Source organism: Sorex fumeus, unplaced genomic scaffold (genome assembly GCF_029834395.1).
Source record: "Sorex fumeus unplaced genomic scaffold, SorFum_2.1 ptg000094l, whole genome shotgun sequence".
Classification (NCBI taxonomy): Eukaryota; Metazoa; Chordata; class Mammalia; order Eulipotyphla; family Soricidae; genus Sorex; species Sorex fumeus.
The window spans coordinates 18,464,997-18,475,227 of NW_026606151.1; positions in this window are offsets into that span (position 1 = coordinate 18,464,997).

A 10,231-nucleotide genomic window follows, 5' to 3' on the forward strand; every position below is an offset into this window, starting at 1 on the left:
CAAGGGCAAGTCCACTGGGCTGTAAATAAATTTCGGACTAGGTCCTCAGGCTGGATCAGCTTGTTCTTCCTCCTGTGGGTCCTAATTCTTGTCACATTGGTCTGCACCGAGACTGTGCTTTGTGCATTCTGGACTGTCCTATTTCAATGTTGGTATACCTTTATGCTCCCCTTAGTTTCATCTAAGTCCCTTCATGGGATCTCCCTTTGTGCAGTGTTAGGAACTGTGGTAAGCAATGCCTGAGTCAGTAATTATAATGATGGCCAGGAGTAAATATATGAGTCAACTAACTCCCCTATATTAGAAGCATAGCATTAAACCACTTTTTGTGGTTAAGTGAAGAACATTACTCTATAGTAGAATGGAAATAGAAAAGCAAATCATTCACTTCCAATACAAAGTCCAGAATCATCAGAAACTTTCACTTAGTTACTAAGACAAAAGAGAGGTTAAAGTTACTCAGGGGTAATCCAAAAGAGAGGTTAAAGTTACTCAGGGATGTTCACAAGAGCACTGCAAGCTTCTCTGGGGGAGGAAACGTGGCAATTCATTGATGAAGCCCCAAAACACTGAGGGTTAAAACCCAACAGTTATAGAAATAGGGTGAATAAATAAGAGGAAGAGATACAGATGCAGAATATTTTTTCCCTCTTGGTGGTGGGATGTGTGGTGGTAGAGTTAGGCCCATATGAAGTTGTTTTCCTGGATTGCATCAGGGATCAAGCTGTCACTGATTGGGGACACATATATGAAGCTGGGGATCAAAGTCTGCTGGGCTGCTTAAAGGGCAGACCACTAACCCACTGTACAATCTCTTCAGCCTTAAGTTGTTTAAGTTGTTTTGGCCTCAAGGATCACAATGGCTGGCCCAGAATATTTCCTATTCACATGGAAATGTAAACTGAGTCTTTGCTCAGGCAAGGGGCTGGGAATCGCAGGGGGTCCACCAAGGACACTGACCTGTTTGATTCTTCCTGCTTCCTCTGTCAACTTATATAAAGCTATTCTGAACTTGACATAAAAGAATAAACTGAAATTGCTTTAGAATTTTCAGGGATGCCTAAAGGAAGAAGGCAGAGTGCATTTCCTGCTGTCTGCCAGGCCTAGCTGAAGGATCAAAGAGAAAGTTCCTCTCCTGAAACCCTTCTTATGTTTTCTATCTCTATCCCATAGCTATTTCCATTATTTGTCTGTTCCTCATTTTGGCAAGTTTGAAAATAATCAGCTAAATGACCAGACATCCTGGTGCCTCTCTTTTTCTCCCTCCACCTTCCTTATAACCGTAGGATATTGAGTAGGGGAGACAAAGAAGTGCAGAGGAGAGGATTCGGGTTTCTCCAGAGAGGAGAGAGCTGATGGTACCCTGTAAAGTAAAAGAAAGGAATCACACATTCCAAGAAGGGCCGGTGTCGGTGTCTCACTTGCCTTTTCATAGTGGGTGCTCCTGCTGGATCCTGGAGTGAAGAGGGCACTCCTGAGACCTAGGATAAGAATGATGAATTCTTGTACCTGGTCTGAGATATTCAAGATAAGCTCAAATACTGGGGTCCATCACACAAACACATGAAACCAGAGGCAGTTCATAGAAACTGCATGACAACAACCCAGGATGTTGCCATAATCTTTAAGGACATTCATTTATGTAAAGCACTTGTCCTATAGCAGAACAACACAATGTTTTGGAGAAAGTTTCAGAAAGCCTTTGTATGACAGTAGTGCAGAATTAAAGAGCATTGTTATATATTCATAGAGGAGTATATACGTTGCATTAGGTTTATGCAGCAGGATAATGATCCCATTTTGAAAATAGAAAATTGATTCACCTTAACATATTGTCCATGATAAAGGGAGAAAATGTTTTTGAAAAATTACTTAAAGGCTTGTTCTGTGAGACCTCAGAGATAGTAGAGCAAGGAAGATGCTTGTCTAGTACATGTCCAACCCGGATTCTATACCTGACACCCATATATTCCGTTGAGAACTAGAGAGGTGAACCTTGAATGCAGTCAGGTGTGGCCAAAATCAAAAAAGAAAATTACCACAGCTTGATATTGAAACATTTAAAATTGAATAATAACATTCCCCCTTAGGCACTGTATTTATGTTCCTCCAACACTTCCATTTTTGGAGTTGTCTTCCCAGAGTTCTTCTATGGTCTGTGTGTCACTGCGCATCAATAACGGGTCCAGTGGAGTTCATGCCCAATTCAATCAGCTAATCAGTGGCTGAATAAATAGAAGTACTCCTACATAAAAAAACAAACAAACAACAAACAAACAAACAAACACACAAACAAAAAACACGGGCCCAGAGGTCTGATTTAACAGAAAGGACACCAAAGCTATACCTGGCAATGTTCACAGTCCCAGCACTACATCAGATGGTTCTTAGGGGAAAAACTTTGTTCTGTGGTTGAAACTCTGCACAAAAAGCATCAGCTCTAGCCTTTTCCTTTGAGATAACACACACTGGCTTTCTATTGACACTTTCTAGTAAAGTTATGGTATTAAATGACAAGCCTGATTGGTAATACATACAAGCTGCCACATATGTAGTAAATATGATATTGGTCATTGGAATTAACACATTATTATCTATAATCTAGTTTTAGATGATTATCTTTTCCTTGTACAGTATTTCCCTGGAAAGAAGATAGTGGTGTAAATAGCTTAGGCCATGGTCAGCAGATGAACCTCAGTTTCTAAAGGCGATAATGAAGTTAATAATATTGACAATTATTCAGGGTCGTTTAGGAGATCAAGTTTTTTATTTCAGCTTGAATACTCTGAAGGTGGAAGAAGTCCACATGTATTTAATAATTGTCTATTTTTTAGTGGACTTGGGTACTCTGTTAAATAATAATTATTGTCAAATTGATAGACTCTAATAAAACAGTTTTTTCTTCAGAAAAGTGCCAGTAAATTGTGACAAAACTGAGGGAAGAGGATGGTGAATACAAGACATTGAAATTGTACATAAAGGAGAAAGAATAAAATGAAAGATAAGAATTTGATATTATTTTTTGAACATGTTTCATCATAGAACTCAGGTATATAGAAATAACATGCAATTACAACAATGTTTTTCCTTGCCACATAGGAATTCATTATTTCTTTTTAAAAATTAAATTACATGGAACAAAACGTTTTTAATATCATAAAACAAGATGAAATAAACAAATCACAGATTACTTGTTTTTAGCCTTCTGAATGTCTACATTATGAGAATTTGCCTCCAATTCCTTTCACTGTTCAGCAGTTGTTGTATAGGGTTCCTGATACCCCAGCTGCTGAAGCCGAGAATATCCTCCTTACATACATTCATGCTTGACTGGGGTGAAAGTTTCAAATATCTCAAAGTACCTTTCTATTTGAAATGTAAGCTTACCACTTTCACAAAATGAAATTTGTTCTCAAAAATTCCATTTTCTTAAACTAATCTTTGTCCACATTAAGAACCGGACCACTCCAGTGGATTTATATCCTTCAGGCTCACGGACCCGTACGGATGAGCAGAGAATGATGAAAGACCATGTACATGGAAACTCAGACTATTAGTCTCAACTATCTGCAGGGTAGATTGCACCTCAGAAGAAATACTTAGACTTTTGTGAAAATACTGAAGTAATCTGCCATATTATAATTAAAATTTACCTTTCCATGGGGAGGGGCATATTGACTTTTTCAGAAATCCCTTTCAACCTCTTCCCTGATCTCTATGTGTGGATATTAAATTTGAACTCGCAGAGAAAATTTTTCTTCCCTTATCTTATGCACCTTGGACAGTGGGAGGAAATACTCTGTGCAATATATGCAGGAATCCTATCAATGATAAAGTTAAATCTTTCTGTTTCCTATGAAAATTTTATTTTCTCCTGAAGCAAAAAAACCTATAACTATCTATTGTTTATAGACCGGCTGGGTATCAGGACAGAGTTTTCTAACATCTATCTATCAACAGAGTATTCTGTTCACTTTTGGGATATTCTCTGTTATTTCTAAAGGGTTATGGAGCATAGGAGAGGAAAAGATCCAGTCTGACTTTAAGAATCTCCATACTTCCCCGCCTGCTCCTCTCTGGAAAGAAAGATGGCGGCCGCACGGGAGCCTTGTGGACAGCCGGTTTGAGACGGGCTCGGCGGGAGCGGCGGGGACCTCATGGGAAGGGGGGCTTTGTGGGCCATCCCCCACGCCCCACCGAGGTCGCCGGCTGCCCCCCACGAGCGACTCTCCGGCACGGCCACGGCCCCGGAGGCACAAGGACTTAGCACAGAGAACCAGCCGCTTGGAGCAGAAAAGCAACAGGACAATGTGTTAAACAGCGCCACCAAGCCTGCCCGGAGGGGGAAGGGTGTTGACCAGCCCGCCCGCTCCTCTCTGGAAAGAAAGATGGCGGCCGCAGGGGCACAGAAACCAATCTCTTAACTATCTAACTTTTAATAGAAATTCTTCCAGGGTCAATAAGTAAAATAGCAGAAATTCAAAACCGCGTGGCCGCTATCGCGGCCGCGCGACATCATTTTATCCTTAAACCAAGTTGTAGAAAGCAAATCATTTCACAACGCTGTTTCAGCATATCTGATTGTGGGGGGTGGGTCGTAAACTCTAAACAATAATTGTGCATCTTCTATCGAAACAATCTATCTAGTCAAAGTAGATAGAGTATTAACTAGAACTCATCTGCCTCACAAGAATTGGGAGGGGTGGGGGGAGGTGGGGGTCTATTGGGGTTCGGGGTTAAAAATAAGTATTGGTAAAGGGAAATGTGTTTGATATTTACATGACTGAGACCTAAACCCGAAAGCTCTGTAACTTTTCCCACAGTGATTCAATAAATTAAAAAAAAAAAAAAGAAAAAAGAATCTCCATACATTTCTCTGTGAGGAGGAGATGCTTCCTTATGGAGCCTGGAGGAAGAAAAGGAGAAAATTCTGACAATGCTGGAGAACAGAGAAGCCATCCTGGAAGAGGAGAGATGGGAACCAAAGATGTGCATCCTGGAGCTGGAGAGGAATTAGAAGGGCTCAGCATGTGAGGCTGTGAATGTGAAGGAAAGGAATGAGTTTGTCTGCTCCTATAAGAAGAGAATAAGAGGCATAAGGTCTGATTATTATGGGCTGCTGCTTTTGGTGAAGAGAACGAACTAGTGTGGGGAATTTAATATGGTGCTTCTGGGACTAGAGTGATAGTATGATAGGTATGCATTTGCCTTGCACACATCCAACTCAGGTTTGATTTTCGGCATCCCCTATGATACCTGAACATAACCCTCATTGTCAGACTCTATACTGAAATGTATTTCACAAGGTTAGATGAGAATTGGGTTTGCATTCAAACCCAATACATCAAGATCCTCCATGAGCTGTATTGCGGATTCACTACCAGGATCTCACCATTCTACAAAGAAGTGATCGTTGATGTCAAGAGAGGGGTTCGACAGGGTGATACCATTTCACCGAAACTCTTCAGTGCCACCCTCGAGAACATCATGTGACGACTGGAATGGGAAGGAATGGGAGTGAAGATAGATGGTCGGCAACTACACCACCTCCGGTTTGCTGATGACATTGTTTTAATAACACCAAACATCAGCCAAGCGGCACAAATGCTGGCCGACTTTGACCGTGAGTGTGGAAAGGTAGGACAACAGCTGAATCTTATGAAGACAATGTTTATGAAAAACAGCCTCGTTCCTGATGCCCCATTCACTCTCAACGGAACGACCATCTCCGAATGCAACAGCTATGTGTACCTAGGTCGAGAAGTCAACATGACAAATGACCTGGCACCCGAGCTTCACAGGAGGAAGAGAGCGGCTTGGAATGCCTTCAAGAATGTGGAAGAAATAGCTAAGAGGACAAAGAACCTCTGGCTCCGGGCACATCTCTTTGATTCCACTTTTCTTCCTGCATTAATATATGCCTCAGAGACCTGGGCCCTACGCAAACAAGATGAGAACGCTATTCAGGTCTCCCAAAGAAGAATAGAAAGAGCTATGCTTGGAATATCATGTTTCACTCAAATGAGAGAAAGAATCTGGAGTTCCGACATCTATCAACGATCAAGAATCAGGGACGCTGTCTCATTTGCCAAGGTGTCAAAAATCAGATGGGCTGGTCACATAATGAGATTTAAAGACGACTGCTGGACTAGAGCTGTTACCGACTGGATTCCACGGGATGTCAAAAGAGCGCGTGGCCGCCCACCTACCAGATGGTCAGACTTCTTCATCAAGATCATGAATGATTGGTTTGAGGCTCTTCATGTTCCCAGAGCGAACAGATGCCATTGGGCTACACTAGCACGCGACAGGGACAAATGGAGACATTACTGGCGCCCGCTCGAGCAAATCAACGGCTAATGGGAAGTTAAGTGATTAAGTGATTAAGTTGAGAATAAAGTTGGGCAGCCAAGATGATTGATTATGTTCCCATTTGTTCATTGTGTCTTCTAAGTGACGCAGGAGGCCTTCTTTTAACTAAATTAATGATTTAGTACCATAAAAATTTCTTTGAACTCTTTTTTGTTGTTGTTGTTTGGTTTTTTGAACATCATACCCAGTGATGCTCAGAAGTTATTCTTTACTCTGATCTCCAGAATTTCTCCTGGCACTGGTGTGGGGACCATATAGGGTGCTGGGGATCGAATTCACGCTGGCCACAACAAGGTAAATGTCTTACCCTCTATGCTATGGTTCCAGGCCCTTCATTGTACTCTTTAATCTAATTTTTGTTTGTGCACTGGTGATTCTACTGCTGAGTGATAATGGAAAAATGTTTTTATATCTTCATGTTATACATCTGTCACCACTTCAATGAGTTAGTCTCGAGGCCTTGCCATGGATTCACCAAAGAGGAACTTTGTGGTGAGCACTATCTATACAGGATCTTCTCAAGAAAGAGCTAGCTGGATTCAAAATTTGGAGAGTGCCCCTGGACAAATTCCTGGTCTGTTTCCCCAAGAAGCTCACAGACTAATTGATTGCTGCTCCTAAAATTGCTCATTAAGTTTCATTAAGGCAAAAAGCACTCGAAGTTTAGTGGCAAGGGCTCATATGGTTAGTATCCTTGGGCACTGAGACTCATTCCCTGATAAACCATCATTATCTGAGTCTGGAGCTGTTGTATATATTCTTTGGAAGCCTTGTTTATAGACAATAGTCCCATGAAATGCTATGTTTCATAGCAACACCTATGTTTCATTCTGTGTAGGATGTGACAGATATCTTGAACATGTAAGTGCTCTATGAATTCAGGAGGAAGGTGGAATCAGGGTATAAGGTGTAATGGAATGTTCCACTGGTGAGGTCTCCGGACTCTACTTATTCCTTGAAGTCTATTGTGCATTCAATACACCAAAGGATTTATAAAAGAATATTGATATTGTGTGCAATGTTGCTGAGCTCTACTTTGATGCAAATAAAATTTTAGTGCTACATCAAGGTATGTGATCTCAAGAATTTCCCAGATGCGTGGTGGATGAGAAAACTGGAAGTAATGGTGGTTGGAAGGTGTGATGTTGGTGGATGTCTGCTTAAAATTGAATGTAACAAATCATCATTAACAACCTTGTAAAAATTAAAAATGAAATAAAATGGAAAAGAGACTTCCCCAGATAACAAAGCTGGGAAGGATATTGGGCAAACAAATGTACTTATGTTTCTTGACAGGCTCATAGACTGGATGTTTAGTTATTGTAATATAATTCTCATACTCCCCTGTTAAATACTCTACTGTCTAAAAAGGAACTAGAATATTTTTTGTGCAAAATCTTTAAAAGCTCGCTATCCAGTTTGTTACCATTGTCTCAAAGATAACTTTTTTAGTTGACCCAATTTATCAATATTAATTAAAATATCAATAGTGAACATGAATGACATCATCATGAAATGAAATCATTAACTTTTTTAACATGTGTAGACCATGATCCAGAGCATAATGGTTGTGTTTGCATGCCATTCAGTTCCCAAAGAAACGCCATAAGGTACATGAGAATTATTGGCAGTGCTTCCAATTATTTTAGTCATTGGTTAGAGAATACAATAATTGCCAGAAATCTCTTGAAATGTCAGCACTACCAGATTCAGAACCCAGGTTTTTTGTCTATGATTCTATCAGCCATCACTATGCAATCACTTACCCACAATTGCAAAAATATATTACTAAATCTGCTAACACTCAACATTTGTTTGAATTAAAAGACTTTTAAGTACATGTGGATTTAAAAAAATGCAACTGATATATTCTGTTCAAGTATATTTCTTCTGCGACTTCCTGAAATATATTAACTTTTTCAAACAGGATTGATTGACTATTCAAAGAATATGAAATGGTAGTTATTTTAGTCAGATTGTTTTAAGCACTAATTGAAAGGAATATAATAAAGAAGTTTAAACAATGATGAGGTTTAGGGAGATGAACTAGGACACTGAAGAAACCAGATCTAGGATAGTCAGGGACCCATCTCCACCTTGGACTTTAAGTACATGAAGAGGACTATGTAGAACAGGAGAGTGACCAGAGGGAGAGGAATGTAGACCTTGTCGATCAGAGCTCTGAAAATATATGCAGAGTAACTTCTCCTACTCTGTTTCTTTGTGTCCTGTAATCTTGTCTAGGGCTACCATTGACTGAAATAAATAGAAGTTAGGTAGAGGGAAAGGAGCTGGTTGCTGTAAGCACACAGGTCTTTCTTCTGGTCATAGAGTAAGGCAGGGAAGATGGGAAGGGAAAACAAGAGAGCTTCCAGCTAAGAAGTGCATCTTCACCATTGATTTTTCTGGGTCCTACTGTCTTAATCCAATCATCATTAATTATTAATTTACTATCTCATTATTTGTTTATTAATCAGCATAATCACTTTAAATCAAGTACATAGTGGATAACTCAGCTAGAACAACCAATTAGAAGATTCTATTTTTAATATTGCACTCCATACTACTAACAATGGCTTCATCATATTTTTGTCTCTTAGGCTGTTGTCATTTTTCCTTGTATACTGATTCTTAGAATACTATTTTAATACATTATGATGATGTATTATGAAGCAACAAAGAGTTAATAAATTTAAAATTCATGACATGGCGTATGGTCTGAGACTTCAGTAACATTCTTGGTCTTTAGTAGTTCGTTATGAAATTAGCTGCGTTCTATCTTTCAATCCTCAGTAATTTTTTGATAAATAGATTGGGATTGTCTTTCATACAATATTTCATAACCTATGAAGTCCTTCATGACAGAGAAAGGGATTTGAGAAGAGAGAAAGAAAAAACATAAATAGGCTTTTCCATTTCTTGGCCTGTGTTCGGGTAAATGATGATCAAGATGTTGATCTTGACAGAGATGTAACACTCATGGTTGCCATAGTAGTAGCAATACTGGCCCTGCTCCAGTACTGCTCAATATATAAGACAGAACCACATAACAACACTCTTGCCAAGCAACATTCATACTTTACTTTCATTCAATCCACCACATGCTTCTTTGTGAAAGTTATCATTTCTATTCCATTTTTCACAGAATCTGAGAAAATTACTTCAATTGCTGAAAGAAACAAAGATTTCATTTGAGGAAAGGTGGTTATACTTAGGGTATGTTGTGTATGTGGCAAAAACAAAACATATCACTTTTTCATTCTAGCTTCTTAATTTTCTAACTTGTTTCCTCTAGCTATCATCATTCTGCATCCAGATACAACTCATAGTGTCCTATATCAGCCTGAGAATAGAAAGCAAGAGATTTTTAGACTCCTCTGCCCCCAGAGGAAGCATGATATGTCTTGGAGGTTTTTAATCTCACCCTGTGTCCTAGGATATTAGACCTTTATCTCAGAACGACATGACTTTGAAGTCTCCACACCAAAAGGATCTGAGTGGAATGTAGTAGTTTGTCTGGAACATATGCCAAGGGACAATGATGTGAAACTGGAACCCAAGGAGGGATTCTGTACCATCAGACTGTGCAAAAGGAATCATTATGTCGCTCTTAGTTCTCCCCTAAATCTGCTTTCTGAGATTTAGGGAAGAACTAAGAAAGGTGGCTTGGTTTGTGGGGATTTTCCTGGACTATGAAGCTGGACTTCTATCATTTTTACAAAATGTACAATGGTTCCCACATCTTCACCTTCCCAAAGATCTCCTTCTCTAAACCCCTACTTTGTATTGGTAAAGTATCTCATTTATATCTTGCTTCAGGTTAGTCAGAATATTCAAATTATATCAGGGCAAAAATTTG